Raw genomic sequence first — 22878 nt, 5'->3', positions numbered from 1 at the left:
TGGTGTTGATGGTATCCTCAATGAAATGATAAAATATACAGACCACAAATTTCAATTAGCTATACTTAAACTCTTTAACATCATCCTTAGCTCTGGCATCTTCCCCAATAGTTGGAACCAAGGACTGATCACCCCAATCCACAAAAGTGGAGACAAATTTGACCCCAATAACTACCGTGGGATATGCATCAACAGCAACCTTGGGAAAATCCTCTGCATTATCATTAACAGCAGAGTAGTTCATTTCCTCAGTGAAAACAATGTACTGAGCAAATGTCAAATTGGCTTTTTACCAAATTACCGTACGACAGACCACGTATTCACCCTGCACACCCTAATTGACAAACAAACCAAAACAAAGGCAAAGTCTTCTCATTGTTTGTTGGTTTCAAAAAAGCTTTTGACTCAATTTGGCATGAGGGTCTGCTATACAAATTGATGGAAAGTGGGGTTGGGGGAAAAACATACGACATTATAAAATCCATGTACACAAACAACAAGTGTGTGGTTAAAATTGGCAAAAAACACACACATTTCTTTCCACAGGGCCGTGGGGTGAGAAAGGGATGCAGTTTAAGCCCCACCCTCTTCAACATATATATCAATGAATTGGCGAGGGCACTAGAACAGTCTGCAGCACCCGGCCTCACCCTACTAGAATCTGAAGTCAAATGTCTACTGTTTGCTGATGATCTGGTGCTTCTGTCACCAACCAAGGAGGCCCTACAGCAGCACCTAGATCTTCTGCACAGATTCTGTCAGACCTGGGCCCTGACAGTAAATCTCAGTAAGACAAAAATAATGGTGTTCCAAAAAAGGTTCAGTTGCCAGGACCACAAATACAAATTCCATCTAGACACCGTTGCCCTAGAGCACACAAAAAACTATACATACCTCGGCCTAAACATCAGTGCCACAGGTAACTTCCACAAAGCTGTGAACGATCTGAGAGACAAGGCAAGAAGGGCCTTCTATGCCATCAAAAGGAACATAAAATTTGACATACCAATTAGGATCAGGCTAAAAATACTTGAATCAGTTATAGAACCCATTGCCCTTTATGGTTGTGAGGTCTGGGGTCCGCTCACCAACCAAGAATTCACAAAATGGGACAAACACCAAATTGAGACTGCATGCAGAATTCTGCAAAAACATCCTCTGTGTACAACGTAAAACACCAAATAATGCATGCAGAGCAGAATTAGGCCAATACCCGCTAATTATCAAAATCCAGAAAAGAGCCGTTAAATTCTATAACCACTTAAAAGGAAGCGATTCCCAAACCTTCCATAACAAAGCCATCACCTACAGAGAGATTAACTTGGAGAAGAGTCCCCTAAGTAAGCTGGTCCTGGGGCTCTGTTCACAAACACAAACAGACCCCACAGAGCCCCAGGACAACAACAACAACAACAACAACAACAGAATTAGACCCAACTGAATCATGAGAAAACAAAAAGAGAATTACTTGACACATTGGAAAGAACAAACAAAAAAACAGAGCAAACTGGAATGCTATTTGGCCCTAAACAGAGAGTACACAGTGGTAGAATACCTGACCACTGTGACTGACCCAAACTTAAGGAAAGCTTTGACTATGTACAGACTCAGTGAGCATAGCCTTGCTATTGAGAAAGGCTGCCGTAGGCAGACCTGGCTCTCAAGAGAAGACAGGCTATGTGCACACTGCCCACAAAATGAGGTGGAAACTGAGCTGCACTTCCTAACCTCCTGCCAAATGTATGACCATATTAGAGACACATATTTCTCTCAGATTACAGCGATCCACAAAGAATTCGAAAACAAACCCAATTTTGATAAACTCCCTTATCTTAGATTGTCCCAAAATAACATTTTACAGTTGACATTTTCTTTTCTGTTGTGCTCTCCATGCTAGCTTTACCTTGTCATCAATGTCCAATTTTACCCTCCATGGAGTGTCTTTTCTATTTTTCAATGTATCTTTATTCAACACCTTGACACACCCACTATATAAGTTTTTCCCATTCAACTCATCCAAACCCACCTCTTCCAACCCTCTCAAATCCAGTAATAACGCCTTTCTTTCTGACTCTGGGATATTGGGTGTAATCCATTGGAAATGAGACGTTTTCATCTTGTACCTTCTTCTTGTGACTATTCAGCATACCCCACTCTTCTGCTGACAGAACCTTCCTGCAGCTTCCCAGCAGTTGTCCGACAAATGTTGTCCGACAAACCTCACCCCCAAATGTTCAGCCACCCGTCTTCCATCCATTAAGGCGGGCCCAGCCATGGCCATTAACTGTTTTAAGGTGATGATTTTGCCCTTCACCAGAATCTTGGAGAAATGTGGAACAGCTGCAGTTGTACAATCCAGTCTTGCCCCATACACCAGAGGTTCCTCCAACAGCCAATGCACTGACTCCGCTGAAGTGCGTCTGGACACCTTTATTATGCTCCACACCATTAGAAGGCCTCTGTAAAACGGAGGTACTCCCTCCCTAGAAATCTGGCTACTATCAACCAAAAATAAAGCCTTCTTTAAACCTAATCCCTCTACCTGCTGTAATACAAGACCTGCCACCCCTCTCCAAACCACATTTTCCGGTCCATAAAGCAACCTTTGAATAAACTGAAACCGGAAAGCAGCAGCCCTACTAGCAAGACGTACAAGACCTTGTCCCCCCTCCTCTTTTGACAAATGCAAAACACTTTGTGGAACCCAATTGTATTTATCCCAAAATAAATCTTCAATAATTGCCTGTATCTTAGCCAGAAGGCCAGATGGTGGCTCTAAAACGGACAACCGATGCCACAGTGCAGAGGCAATCACATTGTTAACTATAATAGTGCGCCCCCTATATGACATACGAGATAACAACCAACGCCATCTCCTCATCCTCCCTTCCACCATTTCAACCACCCCAATCCAAATAGAAGCGTAGAAGACGTAGAAGCGTATATACACCAAAACCCAATAGAGTGAAAATAATTCCAGTCCCTCTCACAATCATTCCTGCTTCACGACTCACTCCCAGCATGCACTCCAACGAGAGAGAGAGAGAGAGAGAGGCAGATGGAGAGAGAGAAAGAGAGCAAGAGAGAGAGAGGCAGAGAGAGAGAGAGAGAGAGAGAGAGGGGCAGAGAGAGAGAGAGAGAGGGAGAGGGGCAGAGAGAGAGAGGGGGGCAGAGCGAGAGAGAGAGAGGCAGAGAGATAGAGAGAGAGAGGGGCAGAGAGAGAGAGAAAGAGGCAGAGAGAGAGAAAGAGAGAGAGAGAGAGAGAGGGGCAGAGAGAGAGAGAGAGAGAGGGAGAGGGGCAGAGAGAGAGAGGGAGAGGCAGAGCGATAGAGAGAGAGGGGCAGAGAGAGAGCGAGAGAGAGAGTGGCAGAGAGAGAGAGAAAGAGAGAGAGAGAGGCCTACATTCTGTATATAAGGTAATGAGAGAACGAATGATGTGTAAAAGACAAAAAGGATTGAAAAGAACAGAGAAAAAGGCATCCCTGCTCTCTCTGTTTCCTGTCATAACTGTTTTGTTCCATTCTTGATCTTTCTCCATTCATTTTCTCTGGCTGCTCCTCTCTGACCCTACTCCCTGCCTCACTGCTTCCCTCCCTGCCTGTACTGTATTTTGAAGACAGGCACAGGAAGAGAGAGAACAGATTGAATTCCCTATGGGAAAAAATCATTGTTGTTATCCCTGAACCTCTGTAGAGAAACAGGGGACAGAAACAGTGAACAACACAGACAACAGGAGCAACACGAGGGGGGAGACAGACAACAGGAGGGGGGAGACAGACAACAGGAGGGGGGAGACAGACAACAGGAGGGGGGGAGACAGACAAGAGGAGGGGGAGACAGACAACAGGAGGGTGGAGACAGACAACAGGAGGGGGGAGACAGACAACAGGAGGGGGGAGACAGACAACAAGAGGGGGGAGACAGACAACAGGAGGGGGGAGTCAGACAAGAGGAGGGGGGAGACAGACAACAGGAGGGGGAGACAGACAAGAGGAGGGGGGAGCCAGACAACAGGAGGGGGGAGCCAGACAACAGGAGGGGGGAGACAGACAAGAGGAGGGGGAGACAGACAACAGGAGGGGGGAGACAGAAAACAGGAGGGGGGAGACAGACAAGAGGAGGGGGGAGACAGACAACAGGAGGGTGGAGACAGACAACAGGAGGGGGGAGACAGACAACAGGAGGGGGGAGACAGACAACAGGAGGGGAGACAGAGAGAACAGGAGGGGGGAGACAGACAAGAGGAGGGGGAGACAGACAACAGGAGGGGGGAGACAGACAAGAAGAGGGGGGAGCCAGACAACAGGAGGGGGGAGACAGACAACAGGAGGGGAGACAGACAAGAGGAGGGGGGAGACAGACAAGAGGAGGGGGGATACAGACAACAGGAGGGGGAGACAGACAACAGGAGGGGGGGAGACAGACAACAGGAGGGGTGGAGACAGACAACAGGAGGGTGGAGACAGACAACAGGAGGGGGAGACAGACAACAGGAGGGGGAGACAGACAACAGGAGGGGGAGACAGACAACAGGAGGGGGGACAGACAACAGGAGGGGGAGACAGACAAGAGGAGGGGGGAGACAGACAACAGGAGGGTGGAGACAGACAACAGGAGGGTGGAGACAGACAACAGGAGGGGGGGAGACAGACAACAGGAGGGGGGAGACAGACAAGAGGAGGGGGAGACAGACAACAGGAGGGGGAGACAGACAACAGGAGGGGAGACAGACAACAGGAGGGGGGAGACAGACAACAGGAGGGGGAGACAGACAAGAGGAGGGGGAGACAGACAACAGGAGGGGGAGACAGAAAACAGGAGGGGGAGACAGACAAGAGGAGGGGGGAGACAGACAAGAGGAGGGGGAGACAGACAACAGGAGGGTGGAGGCAGACAACAGGAGGGGGGAGACAGACAACAGGAGGGGGGAGACAGACAACAGGAGGGGGGGAGACAGACAACAGGAGGGGGGAGACAGACAACAGGAGGGTGGAGACAGACAACAGGAGGGGGAGACAGACAACAGGAGGGGGAGACAGACAAGAGGAGGGGGGAGACAGACAACAGGAGGGGGGAGACAGAAAACAGGAGGGGGGAGACAGACAACAGGAGGGGGAGACAGACAAGAGGAGGGGGATACAGACAACAGGAGGGGAGACAGACAACAGGAGGGGGAGACAGACAACAGGAGGGTGGAGACAGACAACAGGAGGGGGAGACAGACAACAGGAGGGGGGAGACAGACAAGAGGAGGGGGAGACAGACAACAGGAGGGTGGAGACAGACAACAGGAGGGTAGAGACAGACAACAGGAGGGGGGAGACAGACAACAGGAGGGGGGAGACAGACAACAGGAGGGTGGAGACAGACAACAGGAGGGGGGAGACAGACAACAGGAGGGGGAGACAGACAACAGGAGGGGGGAGACAGACAAGAGGAGGGGGAGACAGACAACAAGAGGGGGGAGACAGACAACAGGAGGGGGAGACAGACAACAGGAGGGGGAGACAGACAACAGGAGGGGGAGACAGACAACAGGAGGGGGAGACAGACAACAGGAGGGGGGGGACAGACAACAGGATGGGGGAGACAGACAAGAGGAGGGGGGAGACAGACAACAGGAGGGTGGTGACAGACAACAGGAGGGTGGAGACAGACAACAGGAGGGGGAGACAGACAACAGGAGGGGGGAGACAGACAAGAGGAGGGGGGAGACAGACAACAGGAGGGGGGAGACAGACAACAGGAGGGGGGAGACAGACAAGAGGAGGGGGAGACAGACAACAGGAGGGGGGAGACAGAAAACAGGAGGGGGGAGACAGACAAGAGGAGGGGGGAGACAGACAAGAGGAGGGGGGAGACAGACAACAGGAGGGTGGAGACAGACAACAGGAGGGGGGAGACAGACAACAGGAGGGGGGAGACAGACAACAGGAGGGGGAGACAGACAACAGGAGGGGGGAGACAGACAAGAGGAGGGGGAGACAGACAACAGGAGGGGGAGACAGACAAACAGGAGGGGGAGACAGACAAGAGGAGGGGGGAGACAGACAACAGGAGGGTGGAGACAGACAACAGGAGGGGGAGACAGACAACAGGAGGGGGGAGACAGACAACAGGAGGGGGGAGACAGACAACAGGAGGGGGAGACAGACAACAGGAGGGGGGAGACAGACAAGAGGAGGGGGGAGACAGACAACAGGAGGGGGGAGACAGACAAGAGGAGGGGGAGACAGACAACAGGAGGGGGGAGACAGACAACAGGAGGGGAGACAGACAAGAGGAGGGGGGAGACAGACAACAGGAGGGGGAGACAGACAACAGGAGGGGGGAGACAGACAACAGGAGGGGGGAGACAGACAAGAGGAGGGGGGAGACAGACAACAGGAGGGGGGAGACAGACAACAGGAGGGGGGAGACAGACAAGAGGAGGGGGGAGACAGACAACAGGAGGGTGGAGACAGACAAGAGGAGGGGGGATACAGACAACAGGAGGGGGAGACAGACAACAGGAGGGGGGAGACAGACAAGAGGAGGGGGGAGACAGACAACAGGAGGGTGGAGACAGACAACAGGAGGGGGAGACAGACAACAGGAGGGGGGAGACAGACAAGAGGAGGGGGGAGACAGACAACAGGAGGGTGGAGACAGACAACAGGAGGGGGGAGACAGACAACAGGAGGGTGGAGACAGACAACAGGAGGGGGGAGACAGACAACAGGAGGGGGGAGACAGACAACAGGAGGGGGGAGACAGACAAGAGGAGGGGGGAGACAGACAACAGGAGGGGGGAGACAGACAAGAGGAGGGGGGTGACAGGGAGTACCTCCCTCTCTATAGTTCAGTGTTTCCATTAGCCTGTGTGTCTCAGGAGCAGTGTAGCTCAAAGGAGTCCGTCACAACGTAAACAGTCCTTTCCCTCCGCCGGCCTTATCAGCTCTTCACACTCTGCCCTTCCTCAGGATGTCTGTCCCGACAGGGCCCATCACACCCACCACACCACTCCAGACAAGGCCGGCTCGGCCCAATCACAGTCACACCACTCCAGACAGGGCCTGGCTTGGCCCAATCACAGTTACACCCACCAAACCACCCACCAAACCACACCCCCTGAGAGCTGGTCTGACACACCCCTGAGAGCTGGTCTGACACACCCCCTTAGAGCTGTCTGATATATGGATATGGATATATGGCATCTCACTTCTGTGATTAAACCACGGCCAGATCACTAAATCAAAAAGGGACCAGGGAATTGAATCTGTGCAAATGGAGTTGCTTATAGGCTTAAAGGTTTACTGCAGTTAAGAAATAGAATGATAGAATGAAAAACAACCCAACCTCAACCTCAACCCCAACCTCAACCCAACCCCAACCTCAATCCAACCTCAACCCAACCCAACCTCAACCCAACCCCACCCCAATCCCAACCTCAACCCAACCCCAACTCCAACCGCACCCCACCCCACCCCAACCCCAACCTCCACCTCAACCTCAACCCAACCCCAACCCAGTCCAGACCCAAACATTCTCCCCAGGAGCATCTGCAAGCAATATCGTGTGTGTGTGTGTGTGTGTGTGTGTGTGTGTGTGTGTGTGTGTGTGTGTGTGTGTGTGTGTGTGTGTGTGTGTGTGTAATAGGGTAAAGTAAGAAAGAAAGAAAGAAAACACTAAGTTAACAGAAACAGGAACAAATGGTTTACAATATGTTGGGCGTGCTTGACTAGTGAAGGAGTGGACTAGTGAAGCAGTGGACCAGTGAAGCAGTGGACTAGTGAAGCAGTGTACCAGTGAAGCAGTGGACTAGTGAAGCAGTGGACCAGTGAAGCAGTGGACTAGTGAAGCAGTGGACCAGTGAAGCAGTGGACTAGTGAAGCAGTGGTCCAGTGAAGCAGTGGACTAGTGAAGCAGTGGTCCAGTGAAGCAGTGGACTAGTGAAGCAGTGGACCAGTGAAGCAGTGGACTAGTGAAGCAGTGTACCAGTGAAGCAGTGGACTAGTGAAGCAGTGTACCAGTGAAGCAGTGGACTAGTGAAGCAGTGTACCAGTGAAGCAGTGGACTAGTGAAGCAGTGGACCAGTGAAGCAGTGGACTAGTGAAGCAGTGGACCAGTGAAGCAGTGGACTAGTGAAGCAGTGGTCCAGTGAAGCAGTGGACTAGTGAAGCAGTGGACCAGTGAAGCAGTGGACTAGTGAAGCAGTGGACCAGTGAAGCAGTGGACTAGTGAAGCAGTGGTCCAGTGAAGCAGTGGACTAGTGAAGCAGTGGTCCAGTGAAGCAGTGGACCAGTGAAGCAGTGGACCACTGAAGCAGACACACTGTTACAGTAAGTGCAGTGCAGACTTGGATTTCAAATACTTGGAGCGTTTGCTTTAGCCTGTCTGGAGTGCCGGGCGGGTGGGTTTGCACGTTTGGGACTTTTCTATTGCTTATATTGCAACAGGCAATAAAGGCCATCTAAAGTATTTGACATGATTTCAAATATTATTTGAACCCAGGTTTTGGTGCAGCCCAATTCTGATATTTTTTCCACTTATTGGTCTTTTGACCAATCACATCAGATCTTTTCACATCAGATCTTTTTCGGAACTGATCTGATTGGTCAAATTAGTGAAAAAAATATCAGAATTCGGCCCAGGGTCAGCATGGGGTGAAACGGGAAAACAGCAGGTTCTTTAGTGAAGCTGAGCTGGGACTATTGGCAGACAGGCAGCTGCTGGCCAGTCACTAGTAAACAGGGTAGCTTGTGTGTGTGTGTGTGTGTGAGGAGCTGGGGGTGTTTGACTGGGTGTTGATTAGAAGAGGAAAATGAACCCTCAGAGAAAACGGTGGGAAGGGGGATGGAAAGGAAGGGTTGGGCTGTTTCCAAGTAATCCTGAAGTATGTTTGGTGCCATACTAACTCTCTGCTCCATACTTCTGCTCAGTCAAGACGTGAAATACAGCCTTGGCACATAGGTCTGACACCCCTCCCTGAGAGCTGGTCTGACACACCCCTGAGAGCTGGTCTGACACACCCCTGAGAGCTGGTCTGACACACCCCTGAGAGCTGGTCTGACACACCCCCTGAGAGCTGGTCTGACACACCCCCTGAGAGCTGGTCTGACACACCCCCTGAGAGCTGGTCTGACACACCCCCTGAGAGCTGGTCTGACACACCCCCTGAGAGCTGGTCTGACGCACCCCCTGAGAACTGGTGTGACACACCCCCTGAGAGCTGGTCTGACACACCCCCTGAGAACTGGTGTGACACACCCCCTGAGAGCTGGTCTGACACACCTCTGAGAGCTGCTTATAGGCTTAAGGGTTTCCTGCAGTTAAGAAATAGAATAATAGAATGAAAAACAACCCAACCCAACCCCAACCCAACCTCAACCCATCCTCAACCCAACCCACTTCACATGAGTGTGTGTCCCTCTCTGTGAATGTGTGTGTCCCTCTCTGTGAGTGTGAATGTCTCACTCTGTGAGTGTGCATGTCCCTCTCTGTGAGTGTGCTTGTCCCTCTCTGTGAGTGTGCTTGTCCCTCTCTGTGAGTGTGCATGTCTCTCTCTGTGAGTGTGCATGTCTCTCTCTGTGAGTGTGTTTGTCCCTCTCTGTGAGTGTTTGTGTCCCTTTCTGTAAGTGTGTGTGTCCCTCTCTGTGAGAATGTGTCCCTCTCTGTGAGTGTGTTTGTCCCTCTCTGTGAGTGTGTGTGTGTCCCTCTCTGTGTGTTTGTCCCTCTCTGTGTGTGTGTCCCTCTCAGTGAGTGTGTGTTTCCCTCTCTGTGAGTGTATTTTTCCCTCTCTGTGAGTGTGTGTCCCTCTCTGTGAGTGTGTCCCTCTCTGTGATAGTGCATGTCCCTCTCTGTGAGTGTGCATGTCCCTCTCTGTGAGTGTGCTTGTCCCTCTCTGAGAGTGTGTGTGTCCCTCTCTGTGAGTGTGCTTGTCCCTCTCTGTGAGTGTGCATGTCTCTCTCTGTGAGTGTGCATGTCCCTCTCTGTGAGTGTGCTTGTCCCTCTCTGTGAGTGTGCTTGTCCCTCTCTGTGAGTGTGCATGTCTCTCTCTGTGAGTGTGTATGTCCCTCTCTGTGAGTGTGCATGTCTCTCTCTGTGAGTGTGCATGTCCCTCTCTGTGAGTGTGCTTGTCCCTCTCTGTGAGTGTGCTTGTCCCTCTCTGTGAGTGTGCATGTCTCTCTCTGTGAGTGTGCATGTCCCTCTCTGTGAGTGTGCATGTCTCTCTCTGTGAGTGTGCATGTCTCTCTCTGTGAGTGTGCATGTCCCTCTCTGTGAGTGTGCTTGTCCCTCTCTGTGAGTGTGCTTGTCCCTCTCTGTGAGTGTGCATGTCTCTCTCTGTGAGTGTGCATGTCCCTCTCTGTGAGTGTGCATGTCTCTCTCTGTGAGTGTGCATGTCCCTCTCTGTGAGTGTGCTTGTCCCTCTCTGTGAGTGTGCTTGTCCCTCTCTGTGAGTGTGCATGTCTCTCTCTGTGAGTGTGCATGTCCCTCTCTGTGAGTGTGCATGTCTCTCTCTGTGAGTGTGCATGTCCCTCTCTGTGCACAACGCACTTTGTAATAAAGTGGCTTGGTAATAGTGTCATAGTCTCTGGGGTCTGCTCCAGTCCCGCCTGAAGAAATAATGCTGGGGGGAGATAAGAGATAGGGCTGTTTAAACTGTGTGTGTGTGTGTGTGTGTGTGCGTGCGTGCGTGCGTGCGTGCGTGCGTGTGTGTGCGTGCGTGTGTGTGTGTTAGAGCTGTGTTTAATGGATGGTGGTTAAACATTGACTCTTTGCCCTACACTAATGATTGGACTGGTGAGTGGTGGGAGTTCAACACGGGGGCGGCTATATTTCTCAGGACTGGATAGAGAGAGGACGGGGAGACGGTGAGTGTGTGTGGGCCATTCCTTTAAAGACAGCAGACAGCCTTGTGTAGAGGTCACATTACAGGGAGAGAGATGGGTAGAAGGAGAGAAATACATTCCTTCATAGCAGAGCAGCTCTTAGCTCACACACACACACACACGCGCGCACACACACACACACACACACATGCGTGTGCACACACACACACATACACAGACACAGACACAGACACAGACACAGACACAGACACAGACACAGACACAGACACAGACACAGACACAGACACACACACTGTAGCAGTGTTGTTTGGCTTGTGTGTTTCTAGGTATTATTCTTTGTTGTTCTTCTTTTTCTGGGCTCAGAAGGTGACCAATCATAGAGCTCATTGATGTAGAGGGTGACCAATCATAGACCTCATTGATGTAGAGGGTGATTAATCATAGAGATAAAAAATTGCAGTGGGTGATCAATCATAGAGCTCATTGATGTAGAGGGTGACCAATCATAGAGCTAAAGAATTGCAGAGGGTGATCAATCATAGAGCTCATTGATGTAGAGGGTGACCAATCATAGACCTCATTGATGTAGAGGGTGATTAATCATAGAGCTAAAAAATTGCAGTGGGTGATCAATCATAGAGCTCATTGATGTAGAGGGTGACCAATCATAGAGCTAAAGAATTGCAGAGGGTGATCAATCATAGAGCTCATTGCTATAGGCAGGCAGAGGGTGACCAATCATAGAGCTCATTGCTATAGGCAGGCAGAGGGTGATCAATCATAGAGCTCATTGTTGTAGGATCGATCATAGAGAAGATACAAAGAGCAGCTGCCTGACTATCCTCCCTTCTCCTCTCCTCTCAGCCCCAACTACACCTCCTCTCTTCTCCTCTCCTCTCAGCCCCAACTACACCTCCTCCCTTCTCCTCTCCTCTCAGCCCCAACTACACCTCCTCCCTTCTCCTCTCCTCTCAGCCCCAACCACACCTCCTCCCTTCTCCTCTCCTCTCAGCCCCAACTACACCTCCTCCCTTCTCCTCTCCTCTCAGCCCCAACTACACCTCCTCTCTTCTCCTCTCCTCTCAGCCCCAACTACACCTCCTCCCTTCTCCTCTCCTCTCAGCCCCAACTACACCTCCTCTCTTCTCCTCTCCTCTCAGCCCCAACTACACCTCCTCTCTTCTCCTCTCCTCTCAGCCCCAACTACACCTCCTCCCTTCTCCTCTCTTCTCAGCCCCAACTACACCTCCTCTCTTCTCCTATCCTCTCAGCCCCAACTACACCTCCTCTCTTCTCCTCTCCTCTCAGCCCCAACCACACCTCCTCCCTTCTCCTCTCCTCTCAGCCCCAACCACACCTCCTCCCTTCTCCTCTCCTCTCAGCCCCAACTACACCTCCTCCCTTCTCCTCTCCTCTCAGCCCCAACCACACCTCCTCTCTTCTCCTCTCCTCTCAGCCCCAACAACACCTCCTCTCTTCTCCTCTCCTCTCAGCCCCAACCACACCTCCTCTCTTCTCCTCTCCTCTCAGCCCCAACCACACCTCCTCTCTTCACAGCCCCAACTACACCTCCTTTAGTCTCCTCCCTTCTCTTTTTTTGGTGTTGGGTTGAAGTTGAGAGGGAGGGAAGGCGGCAGTAGCGCGTGCAGACGGCAGAGAGGAAAGGAAGAGGGGAATAGAGGAAAAGAGCTGGCTGCACAGCAGGTGAGAGGAATCCCCTTTCTCTCAGTGATTCTTCCTCTCTCTCAGTGATTCTTCCTCTCTCTCAGTGATTCTTCCTCTCTCTCAGTGATTCTTCCTCTCTCTCTCTTTCTGACTCATCCTCCTCTTTTATCCATCTCTCCTTCTCTCTGTGACTCTGCTCTGTTTATCTGTTTTCTCTCTCTCTCTCTCCTTTTGACGTCCTGTCGGTTTTTCTCTCTCTACTCTCCTCTCTTTACGCTGTCAGTCTCCCTCTTTCCTTCCCTCCAGTCTTTCTTTACCCTCTTTTTTCCACCCCCTCTCCTCTCCTCTCCTCTCCCCGTCTCCTCTCCCTCTCTCTGCGGGGTACATGGGGATGCGTTGCTCATAGCAGCACAGGTGAGAGATGTAAGTGCCAAGCTGTGGAGTATGTGACTCCACATCCCTGTGTTTTACGAGGGAGCGTCTGCATGTGTGTCTGGTTTGCTGTGTATCGAGCCAGGCTGCTGTGTTAGCGGAGGGGTAACTCGTTTCAGTGTGTTTCTGCTTGCCTTGTTAGCCGTTGCTGCTGCTGCATTGCAGGAGAAATAAGCAGGCTCTGAGCTCATGTTACACTAATACACATGGAGTGTGTTGATGTGTGTGTGTGGGTGGGTGCGTGCAGTGTGTGCACTTCTGTTGGAGCATATGTGCTCGTGTGTGTGTTTGAAAGTGTGTGTGTATAATGTTCTTTTTTTCCCTCACCTTTATTTAACTAGGCAAGTCAGTTAAGAACAAATTCTTATTTACAATGACGGCCTACACTGGCCAAACCCGGACGACGCTGGGCCAATTGTGCGCCGCCCTATGGGACTCCCAATCACAGCCGGATTGTGATACAGCCTGGAATCGAAACAGGGTCTGTAGTGACGCCTCTAGCACTGAGATGCAGTACCTTAGACCGCTGCGTTACTCGCATTCATGTGTATGTTGTTTTTATGTGCAGAAGGGGGTGCAGGGGGATCTGAAAGGAGATGACAGTGTTGTAATGGATTGATTGACTGATTGATAGTCCGATGTGACGTGTGCCCACCCCTTCCTCCTCTCCCTCCATTCATCCCTCTCTCTCTTGCTCTCTCCCTCCCTCCATCCATCCATCTCTCTCTCTCCTCATCAGATCTTCCTTCTCTCTACACACAACTCAACTTCCCTTCCCCCTCTTTTCCTTCCCTCTCTTCCTCCCTGTTCCCTCCGTCCCTTCCCTCTCCTCCCTTTGCCTTTGAAGGAAGCTAGATCTAACACGGTGACGATTTCACACGTTGGGCTAGCCTCGCGGCGTGCTAATTAGCCACTGATGGTTAGGGAGGCTGAGTGTAAGCCATCAGGCTAACGCTGCTAGGATAGGCTAGCCATGGTGCTGGGTAAAATAAATAATTGATGTTCGTGTCGTTCCTTATCTCTAATGAAAGCGGGCAGCTAGTCTCGTGCAGCACACACACACACACACACACACACACACACACACACACACACACACACACACACACACACACACACACACACACACACACACACACACACACACACACACACACACACACACACACACACACACACACACACACACACACACACACACACACACACACACACACACACACACACACACACACACACACACACACACACAGCCACTGGGACCTGGGGAGGGAGGGCTCCCTGAAGAGGGGGATAAGCTGAATGGATAGAGAGATAAGAAAACAGATGCACTGAGCAGGGCTGGACTGGGTTATCATGGTAGAGGAGAACTGAATGGACAGAGAGAGGAGGGTGGTGGGTGGGAGAGGGGTGGAGGAGTGTGGAGGAGGGGTGGGAGAGGGTGGAGGAGGAGTGAAGGAGGGTGGAGGAGGGTGGAGGAGGGTGGAGGAGGGTGGAGGAGGGTGGGGATATCCCTGTCTTGGTGGTCTTCAGGCATCCCCCTTCTTCATACCGTTTGTTTCTAAGTCTATATTTAACTTCCTCCACACACACACACACACACACACACACACACACACACACACACACACACACACACACACACACACACACACACACACACACCCTGCACTGTATTGCATTTTGTAGTGTAATCCTTTCAGACATAGAGAGATGGAGAGTGTGTCTGGGCTCTCTCTGGAGTTCTGTCATCTGGAGGGAGGCCTCTGGCAGCTTATTAGAGGAAACTAATGGGGCTCTCCACCTGCTCATCCCTCTATTTCCTGCTTTAGTTGCAGATGATTCAGAACAACAGGCAATGAGTAATAGACATTCAATACATTTCCAGGGTAACATTATTGACTAAATGTTGCAGGGTAACATCATTTACTAAATTTTGCAGGGTAACATTATTGACTAAATGTTGCAGGGTAACATTATTGACTAAATGTTGCAGGGTAACATTACTGACTAAATGTTGCAGAGTAACATTATTGACTAAATGTTGCAGGATAACATTGACTAAATGTTCCCCTGGTTGTGTTTATGTGTGAGTTTCTGTGCATGTGTGTATGTACGTGTGTGTGTGTGTGTGTGTGTGTGTGTGTGTGTGTGTGTGTGCGTGTGCGGGCATGTGTTTTAGGGTGACTAGCTATTTCCGCTTTCTCAGAGTTATGTGGAGGTAAACACAGATGCTGAGGGTGCTGATAAAATACGTTCTAGAGCTGTGCACCTGGTACCAACCAGTGAGAAACTCCCAGATGTTGTTTTGTTGTCTAGTTCAGCCATTCATTCTGCTGCCGTTTGCAATTTCCTGCTGTTTGTTTAGTGGAGACTAGAGTTAGGCTGGGCGAGCTGGTCACAGATCTAGAGGTACAGCTGCAGACCTTTCAGTGTGTGTTTGTGTGTTTGTGTGTGCGTGTGTGCGTGTGTGTGTGTGTGTCTATGAGATATGATGGTGCAGCTGCCATCCCTTCATCTCCCTCTTCCTCTCCCTCCCTCTTTCTCTCTCGCCCACCTGTAGTCTCCAATCTCATTTCCCTCTCTCCTCTCTTCCGCTCTAGCGTGTACTGTATTAATATCATTCAATCTACAGCACTGCACAGGGACTCGTAATGACCCATGACTTTCAATTAAGACTCAGCCCCCTGTGGTTCACTCGGTCAGCTGGCATAATATGAGACGTCTGTCAGTAGGAGGTTATTTACTGTAGCTGTTACTGTGACGTGATGCCCACGGCTTCCGGCCAGGAGTTATTATAATGCTTGTCAGTCTCCACCTCATCATCAACCTCCGTGATGCTTTACAGGTTTTAAAACATGGTGTTTGTAGATTGTGTATCACGCATGTCCTTGAGTGTTATGGAAATAGTGTGTGTGTGTGTGTTATATTATCGTTATTGGAAAGAGGCTCACGTGTGTTTGACTTTGAACCCACAGAAACAGACATAAACCTGTCAGGTTCTTGTGACCTTGTTAGTCTTCTTGGATAATGTATTTTCCATATGAACTTGTGAGGTGATGGATGGGTCTCCCACTCTGGCCCAGTTTCTTCTGTGCCTGCCTGTAACCATGCTGAAGTGATGTTCTGGCCCAGTTTCCTCTGTGCCTGCCTGTAACCATGCTGAAGTGATGCTCGTGATGCTCTCTCTCTCTCTCTCTCTCTCTCTCTCTCTCTCTCTCTCTCTCTCTCTCTCTCTCTCTCTCTCTCTCTCTCTCTCTCTCTCTCTCTCATATCTGTCCCTGTGTTTTCAGTAAGGATCTAATTAACTAGCTGTGCTGTTCTCTCTGCTCTGCTCTGCTAGCTGTGTATAATTGCCTGTCGATTCTGCAGCCTTGCGCTTTACTCAGCAATTATCAATAGCATTCTTCCGCTCACAAATCTGCTAATTAGGCCTCAAGGACAGGCAGCCGAATGCAGATTGCCCAGCGTCACATTAAGGATTTGCAGTGTCAGGGACATGGATGCCCCTGCTTCCATGGCAACACCTCAACGACTAGCTACAGTAGCCATGTGTGTGGTTTCCACAGTAGCAGAGACACTGTGTCAGTCAGATCCTGTGTTTCAGATGATGTGTCACTACTCACTCCCGGTGAGTCACTGGTTAACGGCTGAAATGTAGATAAGTAGGGCCGGTGTGGATAAAGGGCTGGGGATAGAGATATGACTGGTAAAGGGCTGGGGGATAGAGATATGACTGGTAAAGGGCTGGGGGATAGAGATATGACTGGTAAAGGGCTGGGGATAGAGATATGACTGGTAAAGGGCTGGGGGATAGAGATATGACTGGTAAAGGGCTGGGGATAGAGATATGACTGGTAAAGGCCTGGGGATAGAGATATGACTGGTAAAGGGCTGGGGATAGAGATATGACTGGTAAAGGGCTGGGGGATAGAGATATGACTGGTAAAGGGCTGGGGATATAGATATGACTGGTAAAGGGCTGGGGGATAGAGATATGACTGGTAAAGGGCTGGGGATAGAGATATGACTGGTAAAGGGCTGGGGATAGAGATATGACTGGTAAAGGCCTGGGGATAGAGATATGACTGGTAAAGGGCTGGGGGATAGAGATATGACTGGTAAAGGGCTGGGGATAGAGATATGACTGGTAAAGGGCTGGGGATAGAGATATGACTGGTAAAGGGCTGGGGATAGAGATATGACTGGTAAAGGGCTGGGGATAGAGATATGACTGGTAAAGGGCTGGGGATAGTGATATGACTGGTAAAGGGCTGGGGATAGAGATATGACTGGTAAAGGGCTGGGGATAGAGATATGACTGGTAAAGGGCAGGGGATAGAGATATGACTGGTAAAGGGCTGGGGATAGAGATATGACTGGTAAAGGGTTGGGGATAGAGATATGACTGGTAAAGGGCTGGGGATAGAGATATGACTGGTAAAGGGCTGGGGGATAGAGATATGACTGGTAAAGGGCTGGGGGATAGAGATATGACTGGTAAAGGGCTGGGGATAGAGATATGACTGGTAAAGGGCTGGGGATAGAGATATGACTGGTAAAGGGCTGGGGATAGAGATATGACTGGTAACGGGCTGGGGATAGAGATATGACTGGTAAAGGGCTGGGGGATAGAGATATGACTGGTAAAGGGCTGGGGGATAGAGATATGACTGGTAAAGGGCTGGGGGATAGAGATATGACTGGTAAAGGGCTGGGGATAGAGATATGACTGGTAAAGGGCTGGGGGATAGAGATATGACTGGTAAAGGGCTGGGGGGATAGAGATATGACTGGTAAAGGGCTGGGGATAGAGATATGACTGGTAAAGGCCTGGGGATAGAGATATGACTGGTAAAGGGCTGGGGATAGAGATATGACTGGTAAAGGGCTGGGGATAGAGATATGACTGGTTAAGGGCTGGGGGATAGAGATATGACTGGTAAAGGGCTGGGGATATAGATATGACTGGTAAAGGGCTGGGGGATAGAGATATGACTGGTAAAGGGCTGGGGGATAGAGATATGACTGGTAAAGGGCTGGGGATAGAGATATGACTGGTAAAGGGCTGGGGGATATAGATATGACTGGTAAAGGGCTGGGGGGTAGAGATATGACTGGTAAAGGGCTGGGGATAGAGATATGACTGGTAAAGGGCTGGGGGATAGAGATATGACTGGTAAAGGGCTGGGGATAGAGATATGACTGGTAAAGGGCTGGGGATAGACATATGACTGGTAAAGGGCTGGGGGATAGAGATATGACTGGTAAAGGGCTGGGGATAGAGATATGACTGGTAAAGGGCTGGGGATAGAGATATGACTGGTAAAGGGCTGGGGATAGAGATATGACTGGTAAAGGGCTGGGGATAGTGATATGACTGGTAAAGGGCTGGGGATAGAGATATGACTGGTAAAGGGCTGGGGATAGAGATATGACTGGTAAAGGGCAGGGGATAGAGATATGACTGGTAAAGGGCTGGGGATAGAGATATGACTGGTAAAGGGTTGGGGATAGAGATATGACTGGTAAAGGGCTGGGGATAGAGATATGACTGGTAAAGGGCTGGGGGATAGAGATATGACTGGTAAAGGGCTGGGGGATAGAGATATGACTGGTAAAGGGCTGGGGATAGAGATATGACTGGTAAAGGGCTGGGGATAGAGATATGACTGGTAAAGGGCTGGGGATAGAGATATGACTGGTAACGGGCTGGGGATAGAGATATGACTGGTAAAGGGCTGGGGGATAGAGATATGACTGGTAAAGGGCTGGGGGATAGAGATATGACTGGTAAAGGGCTGGGGGATAGAGATATGACTGGTAAAGGGCTGGGGATAGAGATATGACTGGTAAAGGGCTGGGGATAGAGATATGACTGGTAAAGGGCTGGGGGATAGAGATATGACTGGTAAAGGGCTGGGGGATAGAGATATGACTGGTAAAGGGCTGGGGATAGAGATATGACTGGTAAAGGCCTGGGGATAGAGATATGACTGGTAAAGGGCTGGGGATAGAGATATGACTGGTAAAGGGCTGGGGATAGAGATATGACTGGTTAAGGGCTGGGGGATAGAGATATGACTGGTAAAGGGCTGGGGATATAGATATGACTGGTAAAGGGCTGGGGGGATAGAGATATGACTGGTAAAGGGCTGGGGGATAGAGATATGACTGGTAAAGGGCTGGGGATAGAGATATGACTGGTAAAGGGCTGGGGGATATAGATATGACTGGTAAAGGGCTGGGGGGTAGAGATATGACTGGTAAAGGGCTGGGGATAGAGATATGACTGGTAAAGGGCTGGGGGATAGAGATATGACTGGTAAAGGGCTGGGGATAGAGATATGACTGGTAAAGGGCTGGGGATAGAGATATGACTGGTAAAGGGCTGGGGGATAGAGATATGACTGGTAAAGGGCTGGGGATAGAGATATGACTGGTAAAGGGCTGGGGGATAGAGATATGACTGGTAAAGGGCTGGGGATAGAGATATGACTGGTAAAGGGCTGGGGATAGAGATATGACTGGGAAAGGGCTGGGGGATAGAGATATGACTGGTAAAGGGCTGGGGATAGAGATATGACTGGTAAAGGGCTGGGGATAGAGATATGACTGGTAAAGGGCTGGGGATAGAGATATGACTGGTAAAGGGCTGGGGATAGAGATATGACTGGTAAAGGGCTGGGGATAGAGATATGACTGGGAAAGGGCTGGTGATAGAGATATGACTGGTAAAGGGCTGGGGATAGAGATATGACTGGTAAAGGGCTGGGGGATAGAGATATGACTGGTAAAGGGCAGGGGGATATAGATATGACTGGTAAAGGGCTGGGGGATAGAGATATGACTGGTAAAGGGCTGGGGATAGAGATATGACTGGTAAAGGGCTGGGGGATAGAGATATGACTGGTAAAGGGCTGGGGATAGAGATATGACTGGTAAAGGGCTGGGGGATAGAGATATGACTGGTAAAGGGCTGGGGATAGAGATATGACTGGTAAAGGCCTGGGGATAGAGATATGACTGGTAAAGGGCTGGGGATAGAGATATGACTGGTAAAGGGCTGGGGGATAGAGATATGACTGGTAAAGGGCTGGGGATATAGATATGACTGGTAAAGGGCTGGGGGATAGAGATATGACTGGTAAAGGGCTGGGGATAGAGATATGACTGGTAAAGGGCTGGGGATAGAGATATGACTGGTAAAGGCCTGGGGATAGAGATATGACTGGTAAAGGGCTGGGGGATAGAGATATGACTGGTAAAGGGCTGGGGATAGAGATATGACTGGTAAAGGGCTGGGGATAGAGATATGACTGGTAAAGGGCTGGGGATAGAGATATGACTGGTAAAGGGCTGGGGATAGAGATATGACTGGTAAAGGGCTGGGGATAGAGATATGACTGGTAAAGGGCTGGGGGATAGAGATATGACTGGTAAAGGGCTGGGGGATAGAGATATGACTGGTAAAGGGCTGGGGATAGAGATATGACTGGTAAAGGGCTGGGGATAGAGATATGACTGGTAAAGGGCTGGGGATAGAGATATGACTGGTTAAGGGCTGGGGGATAGAGATATGACTGGTAAAGGGCTGGGGATAGAGATATGACTGGTAAAGGGCTGGGGGATAGTGATATGACTGGTAAAGGGCTGGGGGATAGAGATATGACTGGTAAAGGGCTGGGGATAGAGATATGACTGGTAAAGGGCTGGGGGATATAGATATGACTGGTAAAGGGCTGGGGGGTAGAGATATGACTGGTAAAGGGCTGGGGATAGAGATATGACTGGTAAAGGGCTGGGGGATAGAGATATGACTGGTAAAGGGCTGGGGATAGAGATATGACTGGTAAAGGGCTGGGGGATAGAGATATGACTGGTAAAGGGCTGGGGGATATAGATATGACTGGTAAAGGGCTGGGGATAGAGATATGACTGGTAAAGGGCTGGGGGATAGAGATATGACTGGTAAAGGGCTGGGGGATAGAGATATGACTGGTAAAGGGCTGGGGATAGAGATATGACTGGTAAATGGCTAGGGGATAGAGATATGACTGGTAAAGGGCTGGGGGATAGAGATATGACTGGTAAAGGGCTGGGGATAGAGATATGACTGGTAAAGGGCTGGGGGATAGAGATATGACTGGTAAAGGGCTGGGGATAGAGATATGACTGGTAAAGGGCTGGGGGATAGAGATATGACTGGTAAAGGGCTAGGGGATAGAGATATGACTGGTAAAGGGCTAGGGGATAGAGATATGACTGGTAAAGGGCTGGGGGATAGAGATATGACTGGTAAAGGGCTGGGGGATAGAGATATGACTGGTAAAGGGCTGGGGGATAGAGATATGACTGGTAAAGGGCTGGGGATAGAGATATGACTGGTAAAGGGCTGGGGGATAGAGATATGACTGGTAAAGGGCTGGGGATAGAGATATGACTGGTAAAGGGCTGGGGGATAGAGATATAACTGGTAAAGGGCTGGGGATAGAGATATGACTGGTAAAGGGCTGGGGGATAGTGATATGACTGGTAAAGGGCTGGGGAATAGAGATATGACTGGTAAAGGGCTGGGGATAGAGATATGACTGGTAAAGGGCTGGGGATAGAGATATGACTGGTAAAGGGCTGGGGGATAGAGATATGACTGGTAAAGGGCTGGGGGATAGAGATATGACTGGTAAAGGGCTGGGGGATAGAGATATGACTGGTAAAGGGTTGGGGGATAGAGATATGACTGGTAAAGGGCTGGGGGATAGAGATATGACTGGTAAAGGGCTGGGGGATAGAGATATGACTGGTAAAGGGCTGGGGGATAGAGATATGACTGGTAAAGGGCTGGGGGATATAGATATGACTGGTAAAGGGCTGGGGGATAGAGATATGACTGGTAAAGGGCTGGGGGATAGAGATTTGACTGGTAAAGGGCTGGGGGATAGAGATATGACTGGTAAAGGGCTGGGGGATAGAGATATGACTGGTAAAGGCCTGGGGATAGAGATATGACTGGTAAAGGGCTGGGGGATAGAGATATGACTGGTAAAGGGCTGGGGGATAGAGATATGACTGGTAAAGGGCTGTGGGATAGAGATATGACTGGTAAAGGGCTGGGGGATAGAGATATGACTGGTAAAGGGCTGGGTATAGAGATATGACTGGTAAAGGGCTGGGGGATAGAGATATGACTGGTAAAGGGCTGGGGGATAGAGATATGACTGGTAAAGGATAGAAACAGTAGTGAACAGAGACACGTATTTATTGCTTTGCTGTCACTGTTTGGGGTTTATTTATGGAGGTGGTCCAGCTAGAGGTCGTTATGGATACAAGATCAGGTTCCTGTGTGGATTGGCTGTCATTTTGATTGATGGCCTTCCGTCCAATGCGGTGCCTGTGTATTGTAGTGTATTCCTGTGCTGTACTCTGATGGTAAACAGCCCACCTCTACTCTAAGCACAGAGTCCCAGCACCACCGTCCCAGTGTGTATTTCTCACAGAGACAGGACATTTGTTGCCGGGCAGAAAGATGCTTCCTCTGTTCTCCCCACAGTCATCAAAGCAGAATGAGTAGAGATTGCCACATGCAATTTGTTCTTTGCCTTAGGCTTTAAAAGTGTTTTGTTCTTTGTGAATTATTAAGGGATTTGTGATGGTAGGGAATAAGGAAAAGGTGCTCAAGGTTTCCATTTTGATGATAAACCACATTTAAAATGAGAAAGCAATCATAAGGATTGATACAAGTAGCATAGCATAGCATCGTTTTATAATACTCATAAAGTAGTTTTATTGCACTGGAATTAACTCCCACCTGCCGGGTTCAAGTTTACCACTTTAACTCTCATTAAAACAATGCTCCAGGCTTTGAGAGGGACCGTGTCCTCCTGAGTAGCAGGTATTTTTTCACCGGCACAAATTTGCATGGAAATTGTGTGCTTATTTGCTCAATTGT

General features: G+C 49.9%; 1 protein-coding gene across 1 annotated transcript in view; it reads left to right on the top strand.

Moving 5' to 3' along the window:
- kank4 (KN motif and ankyrin repeat domains 4) overlaps positions 1-22878 on the top strand; it is a 108060-nt gene that overhangs the window by 50349 nt on the left and 34833 nt on the right. The window lies entirely within an intron of this gene.

The sequence above is a fragment of the Coregonus clupeaformis genome, chromosome 20, assembly GCF_020615455.1.
Source record: "Coregonus clupeaformis isolate EN_2021a chromosome 20, ASM2061545v1, whole genome shotgun sequence".
NCBI lineage: Eukaryota > Metazoa > Chordata > Actinopteri > Salmoniformes > Salmonidae > Coregonus > Coregonus clupeaformis.
Note: the sequence above shows the minus strand (reverse complement) of the source record. Positions and strands in the feature narration are given on the sequence as shown.